The sequence below is a fragment of the Capra hircus genome, assembly GCF_001704415.2.
Source record: "Capra hircus breed San Clemente chromosome X unlocalized genomic scaffold, ASM170441v1, whole genome shotgun sequence".
In the NCBI taxonomy this organism is placed as follows: domain Eukaryota; kingdom Metazoa; phylum Chordata; class Mammalia; order Artiodactyla; family Bovidae; genus Capra; species Capra hircus.
Genome location: NW_017189517.1, coordinates 28,638,342 through 28,660,307, shown reverse-complemented (window position 1 = coordinate 28,660,307; position 21,966 = coordinate 28,638,342). Strand labels below are relative to the sequence as shown.

Sequence of the window (21,966 nt, the reverse complement as noted above, 5' to 3'; positions counted from 1 at the left end):
CTCTGGCCAGTCTTGTCCCCAGGTCTCCCAGAGCCACGTCCCAGAGAGCAGAGAAGAGCCCATCCAAGTGGATCCCCAGGCCACATCTTTGCAGGCTTCAGCTTTCTCCTCAAAAGGCCCTGAGCCTCAGTTCAGCGACGAGAAGAGGGCAGGCCCTACCTTCCACTCAGCCCTGGCTCTCCAGGTCTCAACCCTGTGCTTGCACCCACAGCCCAGGCAGGACATCAAGAAGAAGAGGTCTGGAGAAGCTGCCTGAACCTCACCTCTATTGGACTGAGAGAAATGCCTCCTGCTTCCCTCTTTTTCAAGACCACCACTCTTCCAGCTTGTCTGCCAAGGTCAGGAGCCTGGTGCATCCTGCCGGGCACAGGGCTCTGCCTTCTAGTCCCTGGCTGACCCAAAATGCCACTTCTGGAGCAAGCTCTGGGGCAGCTCATGCTTGCCCTTTACTTGGCTCTAGACTGTCTGAGGGGTGGGGGTGGGTGGGGTGGTTTTGTGGTAAGGGACAGGGCTGAGGCAGGGTGGCTTCCAACTGGAAGGAAATTTCCATGCGGGAACACTACCTCTTTCAAACATACCCCTCACTTTCACCCCTCCTCGAAGGTTGCTGAATCCCACCCCATGCCCCTTCTTTCACACTACTGAGTTGCCTGAAATGTTGTCAGGTGAGGTTATGTGGGCAGAGTCTCCCTTAGGACTGGGCCCTGACCAGCCTATGGGATCTGATGGGTCAGCTGGCACAGCTGGTCTCCTTGTGCCCCTGTGCCCAGGACCAATGTCTGCACATGCAGAACACGGAGCCCCTCGTGAAAAATCACAGCAGTCCTCCCCAAGAAGAGGACCTGGGTCCTCCATGGTGGGGCAGTGGGGGCCAGGAATAGGGGCTCCTTGGTTTCACAGTTCCATTCCTGAAATAGAATGCCAAGGAAAACAGACCTGGATCCCCTCGCTGGCTGAGCACGGTTTCACCCAACTCAGCTTAAGCATACTGCTCTGGGGCCAGTTTCATCCCACCATGAGTGGGTCTGGATACTCTGTGTCATAAGGCAGAGGAAGGACTTAACGGGATCTTGTGGGGCATGGGACCCAGACTCTTTGGCACAAGCAAATGTATACAGGGTGGCCACCTCTTCCCCTTTTGGCCTTTTCCATGGTGGCCAGGCACAGTGCCTCTGCCTGGCCAACAGTTCCTGGGTCGCCAGTGGCCCTGAGACTCAGGGACCCCACTGGTGTACCTCCCTCCTTAGGATCGTCAAGGATCCCCTGGCCACAGGCCCTCGGCTGGAGCTTCAGCTCCTTGTTCCTGAATATGGCGGCTGCTGAGGTCAAGCCCCCAAGGGTCTGGCAGCCATGGGCTCCTCCATGGGAGAGCCAGGCCCCAGAACACCACTGCCTGTTGCTTCCACACCTGCTCTGGAGGGGTGCCTGGCGGCCAAGTTCGCCCAGAATCCTCTGAGTGCTCCAGACACCCCCTTGCTCCCCTCACAGGCCTTCCCCAGCAGGATCCACAGCCAGGGCCTGGAGGCCAGGCTCAAAAATCTTCCACTTGATGGTGTTGCAGAAACCAGTACTCAAAAAACCAAGCACCACACTTGCAGAGTTGGAGAACTCAGGTTTATTATGCCGGTGGGCCCAGAGGAGTTAACATTCCAAGCTCTGAACCCCGAACAAAGGGGTTACAGAGTTCTTATACATGGACAGGCATGTTTAAGCGGGTTTGTGGGTTTGCAGGGGCTGGGCGATTGCAAACAGCAGGACAAGGGTGAGTGAGATAAGCTTCAGTTCCTAGTACTGTGAGTCCCCACTTTCTGAGACCTACATGATCCAGAGTTTGCAAGGAGCAAGCTGAGTTACAGAGGCAGGAGTAGGAGGTTATGTAAAATTTTAACCTTTCCTCTTCAATGGCACTGTTGCTGCAGAAATGCCATCCACCCTCTGGAGCATGGCCTCTCCCTCTGTACTTTGCAGGTGAAAAAAAGGCCCATGGAGGCCCAAGAGTCTTCCAAGTGGTCCGCAGGAATTTTGTGAAAAGAGGTGTCTCCTCCTTTGGAGGCTGCTCCTTGAGAGTAAGAACATAGCCAAAGGTGAAAGAGGAAAGAACAGGCTGCACTGACTCCACCTTGAGAAGGAAACTCCCTCTTGCATTCTCGGTGAACTCTGGACAATATACCTGGTAGCCATGGAGACAACATAGGTGCAGCCGAACAGGCCTCCCGAACTGATAAACACCAGATTCCATACCAAGATTTCTTGTCACCAGAAAGAATGTAATAAGCCCCTATGTAGTCAGTCACTTTTGTAATCTTTATGGCACCCATTGATGTAGGCTACAATATATAACCAGCTGACCCTTCTGATTATGAATTATGACTGTAACTTGATTGTATCTCCCTTTGACATTTTCCAGAGTAGGATTGAGGAACTTGGGGATGTGGGCTTGTGCACATACACTTAGGGTATATAAGGTTTTCACAAAAATTGGTCAGGGTCCCTCACTAAAGAGGAAACTCTGCCTCAGACCTGCCGTTGTGATAAACTGCACTCTGCTATCCACGTTGTCCTTCTGAATGACTGCTTCCCAGAGCGTTTGGCTACAACAAAAGGACATGCAAAGGAAGCCATCCATCTCTGGGTCCATGTCCACAGTGCTCTAGGGGATTCTGAGTCCACATGGCCTGATCCCCATTTCCTGGAGACTGGGATGTGATGGATTCTGTCACTTTATTATTATTGGTCAGGATTAGGGCCAGAATTCCCTTGATGATTTACATAATTAGTGGTTTGTTGAAGACCTATGCTTCTTGGAATGAATCCAGGTTCTAGCCATGCATACAGAGGGTGTGCTCCTGTAATATGGATCCTTTTGGAATATGTGTAGAGATTGGTCCCTACAGAGACTCTTTAGTGGCTCTGTCGTGTTTTCTAACTTGTTTCTAGCTACGTGACTGAGAGTGCTGAACAAACCCCAAACTGTCATTTGTCCCTTGTACCAGGACATTCATCCCTCATGGGAATCAATAAATTAAAAGTGGGAGAATGTGTATCTGTGGATGCAGGGCTAACAGGTTATTTATTTCAGGAACTTCAGGGCTACTATTTCAGGTAAGCAAAAAGGCTCATTGTGTTAAACTACACCCCTCAAACCCAGCAAAGTACTCTAGCAAATGAGTAAATGGTCACAGTGGGTTACATCACAATGGCTTTACGGTATAAAGTCCAGGCCATCTGTACATTTACTTCTCCTAAGGGTAGGTAGTGGAAAAGGCGATGGCACCCCACTCCAGTACTCTTGCCTGGAAAATCCCATGGATGGAGGAGCCTGGTAGGCTGCAGTCCATGGGATTGCGAAGAGTTGGCCACAACTGAGCGGCTTCACTTTCGCTTTTCAATTTCATGCATTGGAGAAGGAAATGGCAACCCATTCCAGTGTTCTTGCCTGGAGAATCCCAGGAACAGGGGAGCTTGGTGGGCTGCCGTCTATGGGGTTGCACAGAGTCGGACATGACTGAAGCGACTTAGCAGCAGCAGCAGCAGCAAGGGTAGGTAGTGTGGCTGGATCTTTCTTTTTTTAATGAAACAAGAAGACTGGTGTGGTGTTATGTTTTAGTTCTTATGTTTTTTATGTTCTTCATGTTTCATGAAGGATATTGATCTGCATGAGTGGCAAAGGTATTCAACAGTATTTTCTTTGCTTTTCAGGAACCAGTTTGGTAATAAAATCAAAGCATGTGATCAACAGCTCGTACATTATATTGGTGTGGACCCGAGAGCACAGACGAAGAGCAGACACTGACCTCACACTTCTGATAGGTATGTCATACAGTCCTCAGTTGTGCTTTAATTGTTTCCTCCTTCTGTAGAGTAGGCTCCTCTCTCAAGGCAAGTGTCTTACCCAATTTCCTCAGGTTAGTGTCTGGTTAGTCGCATTTTCAGATATACTTAGTTGCTATAGTTGTTCATATTAATGATCAGAGGAGTTCTGCCTGTGGGGTTCAGATATCAAACTATTCGTAAGTTCCAACAGTCCTGAACTCAGTTAAAACTCAAAGCCAAGAAAAGGCCAATATTTTACTGGTGCTGATTTCAGACATCTGATAGGTACGGAAAAAAACTCCCAGGTGTACTTTGTGTTTTACTCCTTTGCCTTTTACAAAGATGATTTTCTGAAGTGTTTTAATGGTGTTTATACTGGTGGCACGGAGGTGTGTTGTTAATGCTAACACTAAGAAAAGGCAAGGTTACTTCAGTAACCTGAGACCTTTTAAAGCTATCAAAGTAGCCTTCCTGCATGAAGGGCAAGGATTCCCTAGCCAGAGGCCCTGGGGCAGGAGCTTCAACTCCTTGTTCCTGAATATGGCTACTGTCGAGGCCACACCCCTGAAGGCCTGGCAGCCAGGGGCTCCTTGGTGGGCAAGCGAGACCCCAGAACACCTCTATCTCTTGCTTCCACACCTACTCTGGTGGGGTGCCAGGCAGCCAGGTTTGCCCAGAATCCTCTGAGTGACCCAAACCCTCCCTTCCTCTCCTCACAGGTCTTCCTCAGTAGGATCCACAGGAAGGGACTGACGCCATGCTCCAAAAGCTTCTGCCTGATGGCACTCTTGCGCCAGAAATGCCAGTCACCCTCTGGAGCTGGGCCTCTCTCTCCACCCTATGTGTATCAAAAAAGGCCCATGGTGGCCAAAGAACCTTCCAAACCCTCCAAACTATGTTAGCTCCAGTGGAGTGCTGGGAGAAGAGGTGTGTCCTCCTTTGGGATCTTCTCCTTGGTGGTAATAACACTGAAAAGGACATTTAGAGGAGCCCTCCATCTCTGGTTACATGTCCACAACACTCTAGGATTTTCTGAGTCATGTGGCCAGGCCCCTCTTTCCTGGGAACCAGGATGTGATGTATTCTGTCAACTTTGTTATTATTGGTCAGGGCTAGGGCCAGAAGTACCTTGATGATTCACCTACTAGGGATTGGTTGAAGACCCTTGCCACTTCAAATAAATCCAGGTTCCAGCCATGCACACACAGTGTTGCTTCTGTAATAATGGATCATTTTGGAATATGAGTAAAGATTGGTCCCTAAGGAGCATTCTTACTTAAGTGACTCCATCTAGTTTTGGAACTTGTTTCTAGCTAGGTGACTGAATGAGAGTGAAGAACAAACCCCCAAAAATCACATGTCCCTTGTGTGAGGGCACTCATCCCTCATCAGTTCAGTTCAGTTGCTCAGTCGTGTCCAACTCTTTGTGACCCCATGGATTGCAGCATGCCAGACTTCACTGTCCATCAACTCCTGGAGCTTGCTCAAACTCATGTCCATCGTGTTAGTGATGCCATCCAACCATCTCATCCTGTCATCCCCTTCTCCCCCTGCCTTCAAGCTTTCCCAGCATCAGGGTCTTTTCCAGTGAGTCTGTTCTTCGCATCAGGTGGCCAAAGTATTAGAGTTTCAGGTTCAGCATCAGTCCTTCCAATGAATATTCAGGACTGATTTCCTTTAGGATGGATTGGTTGGATCTCCTTGCTCCTTGTTGGTCTCCTTGAGAAGACTCTCAAAAGTCTTTTCCAATACCACAGTTCAAAAGCATCAATTATTTGGTGCTCAGCTTTCCTTATAGTGCAACTAAAACATCCATACATGACTACTGGAAAAACCATAGCTTTGACTAGATGGACCTTTGTTGGCAAAGTAATGTCTCTGCTTTTTAATATGCTGTCTAGGTTGGTCATAGCTTTTCTTCCCAGGAGCAAGCGTCTTTTAATTTAATTGCTGCAGTCACCATCTGCAGTGATTTTGGAGCCCAAAAGAATAGTCACTGTTTCCATTGTTTCCCCCATCTATTTGCCATGACGTGATGTGACCGGATGCCATGACCTTAGTTTTCTGAATGTTGAGTTTTAAGCCAACTTTTTCACTTTCCTCTTTCACTTTCATCAAGAAGCTCTTTAGTTCTTCTTCTTCACTTTCTGCCATAAGGGTGGTATCATCTGCATATCTGAGGTTACTAATATTTGTCCTGGCAATCTTGACTCCAGCTTGTGCTTCATCCAGCCTGGCATTTCACATGATGTACTCTGCATATAAGTTAAACAAGCAAGGTGACAATATACAGCCTTGACATACTCTTTCCTGATTTGGAACCAGTCTGTATTCTATGTACAATTCTAACTGTTGCTTCTTGATCTGCATACAGATTTCTCAGGAGGCAGGTCAGGTGGTCTGGTATTCCCATCTCTTTAAGAATTTTCCACAGTTCGTTGTGATCCACACAGTCAGAGGCTTTGGAGTAGTCAGTAAAGCAAAAGTAGTTTTTCTGGAACCCTCTTGCTTTTTCAGTGATCCAGCAGATGTTGGCAATTTGATCTCTGGTTCCTCTGTCTTTTCTAAATCCAGCTTGAACATTTGGAAGTTCTCAGTAAATTGTAACTGGGAGAAAGTTTCTGTATCTGTGGATGCAGGGCTAACAGTTTATTTATTTTAGTAACCTCAAGGCCAGTAACTTAGGTAAGCAGAAAGGCTCATCAGTGTTTGTGCACAAGCCTCAGTCCCAGCAAAGTACTCTATGAAGTGACTAAATGGTCACAGTGAGTTACATCACAATAGCTTTGCAGTACAAAGTCAAGACTATCTCTGCATTTAGGCTTATTTCTCCTAAGTAGTGTTAAGAGGAAAAGTTAAAATTTTATACAACCTCCTGCTCCTTCTGCTTCTGAAACTCAGATTGCTCCTTGAAAAGTCTGGATCACTTAGGTCACATAGTCTCAGAAAGTGGGGACTTACAATACTAGGAACTGGAGCTTCAGCTCCTTGTTCTTGAACATGGCAATTGCCAAGGCCATGCCCCCAGTGGTTTTACAGTCATAGATTCTTTGGTGTGCCATCCTGGGCCCAGGCAGGATGACCTGTCCCTTCCACACCTGCTCTGGAGGCGTGTCCCACAGGGAGGTTTGCCCAGAATCCTCTGAGTGTTCTGGTACCTTCTTTCCACCCCTCACAGGCCTTTCCTAGCAGGACCACAGGCAGGGGTGGGAGGCCATGTTCAAATGCATCCACTTGATGGCACTATTGCTCCAGAAATGCTACCATTATCTCTAGCATTCTCTCTCCCTCCACCCTTTGTGGGTCAAAAAAGGCACTTGGAGGCCCAAGAACCTACCAAGCCCTACAAGAGGCTTGGCTCTACTGGAGCCTTGCCGGAAGAGGTTACTCTTTGAAGTGACTAAATGGTCACAGTGGGTTACATCACAATGGGTTTGCAGTATAAAGTCCAGCCCATCTGTACCTTTAGGCTTATTTCTCCTAAGGATAGGTAGTTGCTGGCTGGATTTTTCTTTTACTGGAACTAGAAGACTGGTGTGTTATTTTATTTCTTGCTTTTCTTGCTGAATTCCTTCTGAGGGAAGTTAATTTGCACCTGTGGCAAATGTATTCAACAGTATTTTCTTTCTTTCTAGGTTCAGTCAGAAAATCAAAGGGCGTTATCAACAGCTCATTTAGCCTTGGTGTGGTCCCAAAGTACAAACAGATGAAGAGCAGACACTGACTTCACACTTCTGATGGGTATTTAATACAGCCCTCAGTTGTGTTTTGATTCTATTGTCCCTTCTGTACAGTAGGCTCCTCTCTCAAGGCAGGTCTCTCTCTGAATTTCCTTTGGTCAGTGTCTGGATAGTAGTGTGTTCTGGTACTTCTGCTCATTCCTGTCCAACTCTTTGTGACCCAATGGACTGCAGCCCACCAGGCTTCCCTATCCTTCTCTATCTCTCAGAGCTTGCTCAAACTCCTCCTGTCCATTGTGTTTGTGATGCTATTCAACCATCTCATCCTCTGTTGTCCCCTTCTCCTCCTGCCTTCAATCTTTCAGGTATTCTTGGTTACTATAGTTGTTCACTGTAATGATGAGAAGAGTTCTGCCTGTGCAATTCACATATCAACCTATTTATAAGTTCCAACACCCCTGAACTCAGTTTAAAACTCAAGCCCAGAAAGGCCATTAGTTTACTGGATCTAACTTCACACATCTGATAGGTATGCAACAGAACTCCCATGTGTACTTTGTTTTACTCCTTTCCCTTTTACAAAGATGAGTTTCCTAAGTGTTCTAAATGAATTTATACTGGTGCCATGGAAATGCGTTATTAATACTATTAGTGAGCAAAGGCTTTGACTGTGTGAATCAGAATAAACTGTGGAAAATTCTTAAAGAGATGGGAATACCAGACCACCTGACCTGCCTCTTGAGAAACCTGTATGCAGGTCAAGAAGCAACAGTTAGAACTGGACATGGAACAACAGACTGGTTCCAAATAGGAAAAGGAGTACGTCAAGGCTGTACATTGTCACCCTGCTTATTTAACTTATATGGAGAGTACATCATGAGAAACGCTGGACTGGAAGAAGCACAAGCTGGAATCAAGATTGCTGGGAGAAATATCAATAACCTCAGATATGAAGATGATACCACTCTTATGGCAGAAATTGAAGAATAACTAAAGAGCCTCATGATAAAAGTGAAAGAGGAGAGTGAAAAAGTTGGTTTAAAGCTCAACATTCAGAAAACTAAGATCATGGCATCCAATCCCATCACTTCATGGCAAATAGATGAGGAAACAGTGGAAACAGTGGCTGAATTTATTTTTCTGGGCTCCAAAATCACTGCAGATGGTGACTGCAGCCATGAAATTAAAAGATGCTTACTCCTTGGAAGGAAAGTTATGACCAACCTAGACAGCATATTAAAAAGCAGAGACATTACTTTGTCAACAAAGGTCCGTCTAGTTAAAGCTATGGTTTTTCCGGTAGTCATGTATGGATGTGAGAGTTGGACTATAAAGAAAGCTGAGTACTGAATGAGGAATTGATGCTTTTGAACTGTGGTGTTGGAGAAGACTCTTGAGAGTCCCTTGGACTGCAAGGAGATACAACCAGTCCATCCTGAAGGAGATCAGCCCTGGGTGTTCATTGGAAGGACTGATGTTGAAGCTGAAACTCCAATACTTTGGCCACCTGATGCGAAGAGCTGACTCATTTGAAAAGACCCTGATGCTGATAAAGATTGAGGGCAGGAGGAGAAGGGGACGACAGAGGATGAGATGGTTGGATGGCATCACCGACTCAATGGAAAAGGGTTTAGGTGGACTCTGGCAGTTGGTGATGGACAGGGAGGCCTGGTGTGCTGCGGTTCATGGGGTTGCAAAGAGTCGGACACGACTGAGCGACTGAACTGAACTGAACTGAGTGAGCAAAGACAGGGTTACTTCAGTAACCTGAAACCTTTTAAATCTATCAAAATAGCATGATATTTTCACAAACCCTAGAGCTAGCTTCCCTGGTGGCTTAGAGGGTAAAGCATCTGCTTTCAATGCAGGAGACCCGGGTTCAATCCCTGGGTCGGGAAGATCCCCTGGAGAAGGAAATGCCAACCCACTCCAGTACTCTTGCCTGGAAAATCCCATAGATGGAGGAGCCTGGTAGGCTACAGTCCATGGGGTCACAAAGAGTCGGACACGACTGAGTGACAACACCTTACACCTTAGAGCTAGGAAGGATTTTGAGATGATCTTGTTTATCCCCTGAGTTGCTGAAGGAAATATCTTCTGTCTTTCTATGCTGGAATATCTGAAGAACGATATGAAACTTCGCATGTGAAATGTACTTTGTTATATAGCCCCTTCTAGTTAAGAAACTTTGTTTATACCTTATTGAAATCTCTGTTGAGAAGGTTCCAGCAGAAACTCATTTGTAGTTTCTTTATAGGAAGAAAACTAGTTCTGTCAAATGCCTGTTCTGTATTATTATTCTGGTTATAACACAGGGTAGGCTCAGTAATATGAAAGAGAAATAGGTTATTATTTGTAATTGTAATATTAGGTTGATGCAAAAATATTTGTACTTTTGCATTGCTGAACTTTGCCCTTTATATTGGCATACATTGTTTAATAAATGTGATTATGTTATACATCATTTTAATGTACATTTCTTGCTTTTTTGTGCTAATGACATGTTTATTTTATGTCTATTTATTTTATATTTATTTATTTTAGACTAGGAAAATATTAGACAAAAGGAGAATTCAAGCAATTTTCTTATTTAGGTTCACAATGGACTTCTCATGTTCAAATATGCTCTGGGAATGAATATTTAGCCACGAATACTTTTTACTTCAGACTCTAAAGACAAATATAGTTAGCAGTGTATATCACTTTTAGAAATAAATGATGCATATATATATATATATATATAGCTTTCTAAAATGTCTGACTTGAGGTGACATTTGCAAGAAAGGACAAAGAAATGGAAATATTATCTATACGTAGCTAGACTTAAGCTGTGTTCAGTATAAGTATTCTGGTTTGTTTGAACCTATTTAGAGAGTGATTAGGTAAAACTGGGACAGGAGTCACCAGATCAATGTCCCTTTTAAAAGAGGAAAAAAAAATCCTGGGTTCTACACCCAGAACCCTATAAATTTGACTGGCTAAAGACAGATTATGAGGAGAAAAACAAATAGAAGTTTATTAACATATGTACTGCCCAAGTAAACATGGGAGTGTTCATCAGTAACCCCCACTTCTGGATATATATCTGAAAGAAAAGAAACCATTATCTTGAACAGATACCTGCACTCCCATGTTCACTGCAGCATTATTTACAATAACCAAAACACAGAAACAACGTAGGTGTCTACTGTGGGGAGAATGGATAAAGAAAATGTGATATAGGGACTTCCCCAATAGTCCAGTGTTTAGGACTCTGCATTTTCACTGCCAAGGGCCTAGATTCAATCCTTGGTCAGAGAACTAAGATCCCACAAGTTGTGTGGTGCCCCCCTCCAACAAAATAGCAAAGACAGTGTGATACACACACACACATACAATGAATTACTCTTCAGTCACAGAAAAGAAGGAATTCTACTACTTGCAGCAACATGGATAAATCTTAAAGGCATTATGCTATGTGAAATAAGTCAGAGACAAATCATATACTTCTTTGTATGTGGGATCTGCTAGGGACAGGGGAAGTAGGTGAAAATGGTCATAAAGTACAAATTTCTTCTTATAAGAGATGAATAAGTGCTAGAGATTTAATGTACAGCACAGTGAATTTTCTGTACACTTGAAAGTCGCTAACAGCAAATCTTAGCTAACTATGTGAGGTGATATTAACTAATCTTATTGTGGTAATCACTTTGCAGGATATATGTATAGAGATCATCATAATTGTACACCCACACAGTGTTAGAGGTCAAAGTTAAATAAGAGTTCCTCTTCCTTTTAAAGGAGAGACACATTTTACAAATGAAAATTTCCCTTGTAATTGGAAATTTCCTTTGTAGAAGGAAAGCCTGTGCTGTTTTTGGAGCTTTTCATGTGTTGGGGCCTTTACCTGAAAATATTACAAAGAGGCAGGTTTTGGGGTGGCATACTCTTAACTCCTATTCAGATGGGTGTCTTCTACCTAGCACCCATATTTTAACTTCTCACCTTCACTCTCGTAACTTTCTATACAAGTGTTTCAGTTAATCATCATAAAGCATATATCATTCAACACTCAGATTTTGGGGAGCATCTCATTTTGGATGCTCAATTAAGGTTGTAAAAAGATTCCAGTTTGTATTTTGTACAATGCAACCTCTTTTCAAGGTTATACAGTTAAGAAAGGAACTGTCAGATTATTTTTTTAAATTTAATACATTTTTAGTAGTTTTAGGTTTACAGAGAAATGAGTGGAAAGTACAGAGAATATGACCGTTTGCCTACTCCACACTCCAGCTTTCCCTCTTAACAGCTTCTGACAGTGTTACACATTTGTTACAACTCTAGTTTGTAATGAACTCTAGTTTATATTGGGGTTCAATATTTGTGTCACACTTCTATAGGTTTTGACAAATACATAATGATATGTGTCCACCTTTATAGTACATTAGATAGACTCTTATTGTCCTAAAAAAAAAATCTTGTGTTCCACCTATTCATCTCTCCATCCCTCCGTGGAATCCTTGATAACCACTTATCTTTTAACTGTCCCCAGTTTTTGCCTTTTCTTGAATGTCATACAGTTGGAACCTTATCAGTAAACTTTTTTTTCCCCCAAGTTGGCTTCTTAAACTTAGCAATGTGCATTTAGGATTCCTCCAAGTACGTTTGCAGCTTGATAGCTCCTTTCTTTTATTCCACACTATATTTGTTCATCTATTCACCAACTCAAGGACATCTTGGTTGCTTACAAGGTTTGGAAATTATGAAAAAAACTATAAACATTTGTGTACATGTTTCTGTGTGATTGCCAAACTTCCAAAGTGTGGGAAATAAAGCCCACTGGCCCAAACCAAAAGAATGGACTTGGAGACACAAGGTGCAGTGGGAAGCAAGGCTTTAGTGAAGGTCTTGCAAGATGTGTCTGGTGGGCAGGCACACCCAGGGCAGTTACAACAAGCAATTTATTTTCTAGCACTCAAGTCCCTTCCCCAGTTGCTCAATGGCTGAGTACTATGGGGTAGATCAATAATCTTTCCAGAGGTTTCCTAAGTATATTTCCTTCTTTATGGGCTGGACCTTTCCTAACAACTTATTTCCACTTTTGCTCACATTTATTACTGTCCTTATGTTTTGAATTCACCACCAGAAGGAGCCAGCGTGAAACCCTGAGCATCCCACTTTCCCTTTGTTTGCGTGCTAGTAAATTTTCTTTTTTCCTCAAAGATAGCTACCCTTCAAAATAGACCACAATAAGTTTTCATTTATTACACAGAGTGGTTAGAATATTTTGTATTCCTACTGGCAATGAATGAGTTCATCTTGATTAACAACTTCATTAACATTTGGGGTTGATGTCATTTTTTCCATGAAGTCAGGGGCATATTTCACTTTACTATGACTACCACAAAGAGTCCTCCACCGACACCTCCACAGGGGTACTTTCATAAAAATAACCAGCAACTCTTTGAAATTAAGACTGTCAGAAACCTTAGGAGGTAAAAATGGGTACATATTGAATATATAGTATATTTTAAAATTTCCTAAAACTATGCAGACATCTATAGTGATGATAATTACGGCATCTCTACACCTATTCCAAAAGGATTCATGTAACACAAGCACACACTTTGTATGCATGGTTACAACCTGGATTTATTCCAAGTGGCAAAGGCCTTCAACCAAAGCCTAATTATTATATCATCAAGGGAATTCTGGCCTGAAACTTGACCAATAACAAACTGACAGAACATATCACATAGTGATCGCCAGAAAACGGAGGATCCAGGCCGTGTGGACTCTGAATCTCCTAGACTGCTATGAACATGAACTACAGGTTGATAGGATGCTTTAGATATACACAAAGGTATGACCTTACTGCCAAGAAGAAGCCCCCTAATGAGGAGACACCTCTTTAACAATCCAGAGCAATGCCCCGTTATAGCACTTAGAAGGCTCTTGGGCACAACCAGAGCCTTTTTTCACCAACATAGGGCAGAGGGAATGGCCCAGCAGGAGAGGGCAATAGCATTTCTGGGAAAACAGTGCCATGAAGGGGAAACTTTTTCAGCATGGCGTGCAGGCCCTTCCTGTGGATCCTGCCGGGGGAAGGCCTGTGACGGGAGGAAGTGAGGGTTTCCAACACTCCGAATATCCTGAGCGAACCTGGCGGCCTGCCACCTCATCAGAGCAGGTGTGGGAGCAACAGGTAGTGGTGTTCCAGGGCCTGGCTACCCCACCAAGGAGCCCCTCGCTGTCAGGCCCTCAGGGGCATGGCGTCAGGAGTGGCCATGTTCAGGAACAAGGCGCTGAAGCTCCTGCCCCTGGCCACCTGGCCCATCCTGCAAGAAGGCTACTTTTGATAGATTCAGAAGGACTCAGGTCGCTGAACTAACCCTGCCTTTGCTCAGTCTTAGCATTAAGGACATACCTCCACAGAACCAGTATAAACTGGATTAAAACACTTCAGAAAATCATCTTTCTGAAAGGCAAAGGAGTAAAACACAAAGTACACCAGGGAGTTTTCTTCGACACCCATCAGATGTGTGAAATAGGCTCCAGGAAAATAATGGCCCTTGCCGGGCTCCAGTTTTAGTTGAATCAAGCAGGGAAAACTTTTCTGATCATTACAATGATACAGCTTGTAGTGACTAAGTCTACCTGAACACGCTACTCACCAGACAGTAACCCGAGAAATTTGGTGAGGGACCTGCCTTGAGAGAGGTGCCTACTCTACAGAAGCGGGTAATAGAACCAAAGCACCACTCAGGGCTGTATTATGTACCTACGAGAAGTGTGGAATCAGTGTTTGTTCTTCGTCTATGCCTCAACGCTGGCTCCACACCAAGGCAACGTACGAGCCGTTCATCACACTCTTTTATTATTTTAGTAAGCCGCGACCTGGAAAGGAAAGAAAATACCATTGAATTCCTTTGCCACAGATGCAGATCAACATCCTTCAGTAAGAATTAACTTGAAAAATATAAGAAACAAAACAAAACACACACCAGGCACTTCCTAGTTCCATTAACAGAAAACAAACAAACAAAAAAACAGTCAAACCGCACTACGTACCCTTAGGAGAAGTCAGCCTAAACGTCCAGATGGTCTGGACTTTATACTGCAAACCCACTGTGATGTAACTCACTGTGACCATTTAGTCGCCTGTACAGTCACTTGCTGGGACTGAGGTTGTGGTTTAACATGCTGATGACCTTTCCTGCTTACCTAAACTACCAGCCCTGAGGTGTGTGAAATGAATAACCTGTTAGCCCTGCCTCCACAGATACACAAACGTTCTCCCACTTACCACCTACTGATTCCCATGTGGGATGAGTGTCCTGGCACAAGGGACACACGACGTATCTAGGGTTTGTTCAGCACTCTCAGTCACCTAGCTAGAAACAAGTTACCAAAGTGGACGGAGCCACTTAAGTAAGAATGCTCTGTGGGGACCAATCTCTACACCTGTTCCAGAAGGATCCATTATTACACGAGCACACACTATGATGCTCGGCTAGAACCTGGATTTATTCCAAGTGGCAAGGGTTTTCAACCAAACCCTAATATGTGAATCATCGAGGTAATTCTGGTCCTAATCCAGATCAGTAACAACAAAGTGACAGAATCCATCACATCCCGGTCCCCCGAGGAAGCAGTGGCCAAGCCACACAGCTCAGAGTCTCAGAGACTGCTGTGGACCTGGACCCAGAGCTGGACGGCTCCTCTGGATGTCCTTTTTCCTAGGGGCTTACTGCCCAGGAGAGCCCCTCAAACAGGAAACACCTCTTCCCCCAACATTCCAGTGGAGCCAACCTAGCTGTGAGGGTTTGGAAGGCTTTTTTGGCTACCGTGTGCCTTTTTCAACATGCAAAGGGTGGAGCGAGAGGCCCAGCTACAGAGGGTGGTTGGCATTTCTGGACCAACAGTGCCATCAAGTGGAAACCTTTTGTTTATGGCGTGCAGGCCCTTCCTATGGATCCTGCCGGTTGGGGGGGGGGGAGAAGGAGGGGGAAAGGCCTGTGACGGGAGGAAGTGAGGGTTTCCAGCACTCCGAAGATCCTGAGCGAACCTGGCAGCCTGCCACCTCACCAGAGCAGGTGTGGGAGCAACAGGTTCTGGGGCCTGGCTTCCCCACCAAGGAGCCCCTGGCTGTCAGGCCCTCGGGGGCATGGTGTCGGCAGTGGCTATGTTCAGGAAAAAGGTGCTGAATCTCCTGCCCCAGAGCTTCTTGCCTGGGGATCCTTGCCCTTATGCAGGAAGGCTGGTTTGATAGGTTTAAGAGGTCTCAGGTTACTGAAATAATGCTTCCTTTGCTCAGTCTTGGCATTAAGAACACATCTCCATGGCACCAGTATACACTGGACTAAAACAGTTCAGAAAGTAATATTTGCAGAAGACAAAGGACTAAAACACAAAGTACACCTGGGAGTTCTATTCCATACCTATCAGAGGTGTGAAATTGGCTCCAGTAAAATACTGGTCTTTTTCAGGTTTGAGTTTAAACTGAATTCAAGGTTCTTGGATCAAGGTTGTTGATATTTGCATCCCCCAGGCAGAACTCTTCTGGTCATTACGATGAACAACTGTAGCAACTAAGTATACCTGAACGTGCTAGTACCAGACACTGACCCAAGGAATTTCTGTGAGAGTTGTTTCTTGAGAGAGAAGCCTACTGTACAGAAGTGGGTAGAAGAATCAAAGTACAACTGAGGGCTGTATTACCTACCTATCAAAAATGTAAAGTCAGTGTCTGGCTTCGTCTGTCCTTGCACTCTGGGTCCACAACAAGGCAATATATGAGCCGTTGATCAAGCCCTTTGATTTTCTTACCACGACCTGCAAAGGAAAGAAAATATGTTGAATACCTTTCCCTCAATGCAAATTACTTTCCCTCAGTAAGAATTCAGCATGAAAAATATGAGAAATAAGACAAAAAACACTTCAGTCTTTTTCTAGTTCCATTAAAAACAAAAAAATCCAGCCAGTCACTACCTATTCTTAAAAGAAATAAGCCTAAACATAAAGATGGTCTGGACTTTTCACTGCAAACCATCTGTGATGTAACCCACTGTGACCATTTAGTTACACCATACAGTAATTTGCTGGGACTGAAGCTTGTGGTTTAACACAATGATGAGCCTTTCTGCTTACCTAAACTATTGGCCCCGAGGCTCCTGAAATAAATAACCTGTTAGCCCTGAATCCACAGATATACAAACCTTCTCCCACATTCAACTGTTTTGATTACCACGAGGGATGAGTGTCCTGGCACAAGGGAGAAATGACAGTTTGGGGTTTGTTCAGCACTCTCAGTCACCAGCTAGAAAGAAGTTAGAATGGAGCCACTTAAGTAAGAATGTTGTGTAGGGACCAATCTCTATACCCATTCCATAAGGATCCATATTACAGGAACATAGCCTTTGTATGTCTGGCTAGAACCTGGATTTATTCCAAGTAGCATAGGTCTTCAACCAGCCACTACTTATGTAAATCATCAAGGTTAATTCTGGCCCTAACCCTGACCAGTAATAACAAAGTGACAGAATACATCACATCCCAGTCACCAGGAAATGGGGATCTGGCCATTTGGACTCAGAATCTCTTAGAATGCTATGGACATGGACCCAGAGATGGATGGCTTCCTTTGCTTTTCCTTATCTGTACATTCTTACTGCAGAGCAGAAGAGGAGACATCTCTTCCCACAACACTCCAGTGGATGGCTTGGAAGACTTGGCCCCCATGGGCCTTTTTTCACCTGCAAAGTGTGGAGGGAGAGGCCAGGCTCCAGAGTGTGGATAGCATTTCTGGGGCAAGAGTGTCATCAAGTGGAAACTTTTTGAGCCTGGCCTCCTAGTCCTTTGGTCAGTCTTACAGGAAATCAGTCCTGAATATTCATTGGAAGGATTGATGCTGAAGCTGAAACTCTAATACTTTGGCCACTTGATTCGAAGAACTGACTCACTGGAAAAGACCCTGATGCTGAGAAATATAAAGGCAGGAGGAGAAGGGGAAAACAGAGGATGCGATGGTTGGATGGCATCACCAGCTCAATGGACATGAGTTTGTGCAGTCTCCAGGAGTTGGTGATGGACAGGGAGGCCTGGTGTGCTACAGTTCATGGAGTCTCGAAGAGCGACTGAAGTAAACTGAACTCCTGGGTCCTGCCTCTGGATCCCACTGGGGAAGGCCTGTGATGATAAGAAGGGAGGGTTTGGAGTACACAGAGGATTCTGGGAGAACCTGGCCATGGTGCACCCCTCTAGAGCAGGTGTGGAAGGGACAGGCAGTGGTGTTGAGTATGGGCTTGCAGTCCCACCAAGGATACCAAGGCAGCAGGCCCTCAGGGGCGTGGCCTAGGCAGCTGCTATTTTCAGGAAAAAGGAGCTGAAGCTACTGCCCTAGGGCCTCTGGTCAGGGGATCCTAACCTATCCTGCAGGAGCAAGGTCCCCCAGTGTAGACCTTGGGGTCTCAGGGCTACTGGGGATCCAGGATCTATTGCCCCGGTGGAGGCACAGTGCCTCGCCACCATGCACAAAGCTGTTAATGGGAAGAGGTGGCCACCCTGTTAGGGGTGAACATCCAGCAGACAGGATGTGTAATTTTGCCTGATGAAGGCTTGGTCCCAGACCCAGACAAATGCACATGCACTTTATATCCAGCTTGGAGTTGAGTTTTTGTTTACTTTTGCTACTGCCAAAGACAGTCTGGGTCCCATGCCCTACAGGATCCCGTGAGGCCCTTCCTGTACCCTATGACACGGTATCCAGACCCACTCGCAGTGGGAAGAAACTGGCCCCTGAGCGGTATGCTGAGTTGGGCGTCACCATCCACAACCAGCGAGGGGATCCAGGTCCATGTTCCACCTGTATTACCAGACATTCCCTCACCTCTAGAATTGTCTCAAGTGGCCCCAAAACCTTTTTACCCATGAAATGCTTATAATCCCACTGTAAACAATGTACAGTCTTTTACAAGAAAATCCCTGACCCTTTTATTTCGATTGCCTACCTTCCCTGGTGGCTCAGTCGGTAAAGAATCTGCCTGCAATGCGGGAGACCCAGTTTGATCCCTGGGTTGGGAAGATCCCCTGGAGGAAGGCATGGCAACCCACTGCAGTATTCTTGCCTGTAGAATCCCATGGACAGAGGAGACTAGCAGGCACAGTCCATGGGGTCGCAAAGAGTCGGACACAACTGAGCGACTAAGCACAGCACATTCTTCCACGTGGTTCAATGATACGTGAGAATGGAGCTACATTTTTTTTTTAGGTCAAAAACTCATGAAAGGAAATGTTACTTCTCTAGGGTTGTATTCCGAGATGCCCAGTCCCCGTGGTCAGCACGTCAATCTCACTCGATGAAGGGGACTCCAGGGCGGCCACGTAAATGGGGAGGAAGGGAGAAGCAGCTGGCGAGCCTCCCACACTCCTCCGGCCCGCCCCGCCCTCTGCCCACTGGGAACCGCTTCCAGGCCCACCGACCGGGAGGCCTGAGGGGCTCTACTTGGACCCTGTCCCTGCTGGCGCGAGGGCACAGAACACACACGGCAATACAATCCCACGCTCACCCAGCCCAGCCTAAACGCCAAACCACGGCCCGGCCCATGCGGCGCCCCCTGCCCGTCTCCGCTTCCCCCGGCCGGCCGGGCTGCAGCCAACACTGGCCTACCTTGCATGCAGGGTACAGGCTGCTCAGACGTTAGAAGATGGGGAGGGTCCCTCCAGCCAGAAAGGCTGCCGGTCCCGGCCCCGCCTCGCCCCGCGTCGCCCCAGGGAAAAGACACAAAGGAGGCTGAGTGGACCAAAGTGGCTAAGGCCACGCTTCGGCGGGAAAGAACCGGTCCCCTCTGAGCTTCGCGCGATAGCTGGCGAGGTTCGACTGCGACCCAGCTCACCCCTGCCGTAAAGCGTCGCCCGCGTTACCTCGTCAATATGACCCCATCCCCCCACCACCACCGTCGTGGGCGTCTCCTCGGAGACGCAACGGAGGTAGAGTGCTGAGGTGGGATGGGTTGATCCTCGCCCCTCGTCGTGGGCGTCTCCTTGGCGACGCACTGGAGGTAGGGCGCTGAAGAAGGAGGGGTTGGGAATCCGATTCCTAGCTGTTGACCCCGCCCAGGGGAGGGCTGAGACAGCCTCAGTTGGTCCCAGGAGTGCGAGTGCGAGAGGTGAGATTAGGAAGGTGACAGGAAACCTCACGAGAGCCCATTTGTCTCCCTTGTAGGGTCCATGCCGCCAGCGACGAAAGTGAAGGAATGGTAAAAACGGAAATTTTACCGTTCGACAGTCGCAAAACTATTTAGAGGAAAAAAGTTTAAGTAAGTACAATATCAAATGATGTTAAAAGTTTGTATACTTCATATGCTTGAGGTTATTATTATTTGAATTATCCCTCCTCAAGTGAGAGGCAGAGTCCCAAGAGGAGACGCTCCTTGTGCCCGGTCACCTCCTGCTCTTTGTCAAGGGCCTGTTAGGGAGCCACTACCTCTTAAGCGCCTTTTCCCAGGGTTACCTCAGGTGGTGTCCACACCGGCTTGGTGCGGGGGATGTTTTGTGTCTGAGAGTCGCAGCGACAAACAGGTTATTCCTGCCTGACGGGTGCCTTGACTAATTTTTCCTGTGGTGGAAAGTTACATTCTCCTCTGGCGAAATAACTTTTAAATAGGAGACATGGGCTTCCCGGTGGCTCAGCGGTATACAATTCGCCTTCAGTGCAGGAGACGGGAGTTCGATCCCTGAGTTGGGAAGATCACTTGGAGAAGGAAGTGGTGACCCACTCCAGCCTCCTTGTCTGAAGAATCCCATGGACAGAGGAGCCTGGCGGGCTACAGTCCATCGTGTTGCACAGAGTCCCACACGACTGAAGCGACTTAAGCAAGGCAGAGGAAACACAAGTAGCACAGATAAGAAAAGGAAGGTAACAGATAATGCCTCCACTCAGAGATGACAGATATTAAATTTGGGCTTGTGTCCACCTGGTACCTTGTTCCTTACAGAGGTGTTAATGGAGTTTAGAAAGCGGGAGATTGATACAAATAAAGATTGTCTTTAGAAACAATGGTCTCTTGGAGCTTGAGTAACCTGCAGCATTTTGGTGGCTAAAATGATCAAGACTGTGAAGATGGTCTTATTAGAATGTTCATTCCATCGACAAATGTAATTCAAGCTTGATTATTCTTTAAGGAAAAACATCTTAACAAATTCAGAAGTTTTTCAAGGGAGAACTGAAGTCATCCTTACCCAGATCTATTCCCCAGTGTAACCACCCTTCAAACAAACAATTGAAGTAAACCCATGAGCTCTGCACCTACTGCAGGGCAGCACAACTGGCTTGCTGCCTACCCCTAATGCCTCAGGATTTCCTGCCCCCATTCTGCTCCCCACACAGGACCTGCACAGGCTCAGGGTCCCCAAGACCACCTGCTGTCTGGCTAGTCCCAATCTTAGCTCAGGATCTGACTCTTGGCCCCTTTACACCCCCATTCCCTGTTTTTTGGGCAGAGGTGGTGGGAATTTCCAGGGCAGAAAGGAGAAGGACAATGAGGACCCTGAGGTGCTTAGTTCTGCCAAGGCAGCTTCCTCCTTGCGTTTCAGGTCAACAAAGGAAATTTCACAAAACCCAGCCACTTTCAACTCCTAAGGAGTGAAGGGAGGGGTTCATGCACTTCTTCAATTTACCCACCTTGTTGAGGGTGGAAAGGGAAGGAAGTGTCCACGTCCTCTCCAGGTGGAATTACCTGACCAGCCTCTGAGCTCTGGATCTCAGCTGCCCCTCTGGATTCCTCCGTGAGTTTCTTTTCCTTCACTCTAGGTAAAAGTGGCTGTTTCTCCACATGGAGATCCAAGTCAAATTCTTTTTTTCTGTGTCCCTTCCCTGCATAAACACAGATTAAATAACTACTCATTGTGCCTGGAAATCGAGGTCCAAAGAGGCTATGTGGCTTTGCCACCTAGTTCACACATGGGGGTCTCTCATGATGCAGATCCACTGCTCTCTCCACACAAATGGCCACTGAGTGCAAGAGAAGATGTTCAACATCAATAATCATTGGAGAAATCAACATGAAAATCCCAAGAGATACAACTTCACATCTACCAGGGCAGCTCTAATTATTTTTTTTTTCAGGCTTCTTTCATGTTATTTTTTTTTCTTTTTTTAGAAAATTAATTAATTTATTTTATATGGAGGCAAATTACTTTACAATACTGTAGTGGTTTTTACCAAACATCAGCATGAATCAGCCATGGGTGCACATGTGTTCCCCATCCAGAACCCCCCTCCCACCTCCCTCCCCATCTCATTCCCCAGGGTCATCCCAGTGCACCAGCCCTCAGCACCCTGTCTCATGCCTCAAACTTGGAGCAGTGATCTCCTTCACAAATGATAATATAGATGTTTCAACACTACCCTCTCAAATCATCCCACCCTCACCTTCTCCCACAGAGTCCAAAAGACTGATCTTTACATCTGTGTCTCTTTTGCTGTCTCACATAT

The 21,966-nt window shown here is 46.0% G+C and overlaps 1 long non-coding RNA gene across 2 annotated transcripts; it reads right to left on the bottom strand.

The window, feature by feature from the left end:
• Positions 1-1,791: 1,791 nt before the first annotated feature.
• LOC108634466 lies at positions 1,792-19,520 on the bottom strand. 2 transcript variants are annotated; one of them, XR_001917625.1, is made up of 4 exons: positions 19,141-19,223; positions 16,198-16,307; positions 14,254-14,369; positions 1,792-2,059 (listed from the first exon to the last, which is right to left on the bottom strand). It is a non-coding gene; the product is annotated as an uncharacterized LOC108634466 (long non-coding RNA). The 2 variants fall into 2 exon arrangements; XR_001917624.1 differs by lacking the exon at positions 1,792-2,059 and having other exon boundaries at positions 10,619-14,369; positions 19,141-19,520.
• Positions 19,521-21,966: the final 2,446 nt, after the last annotated feature.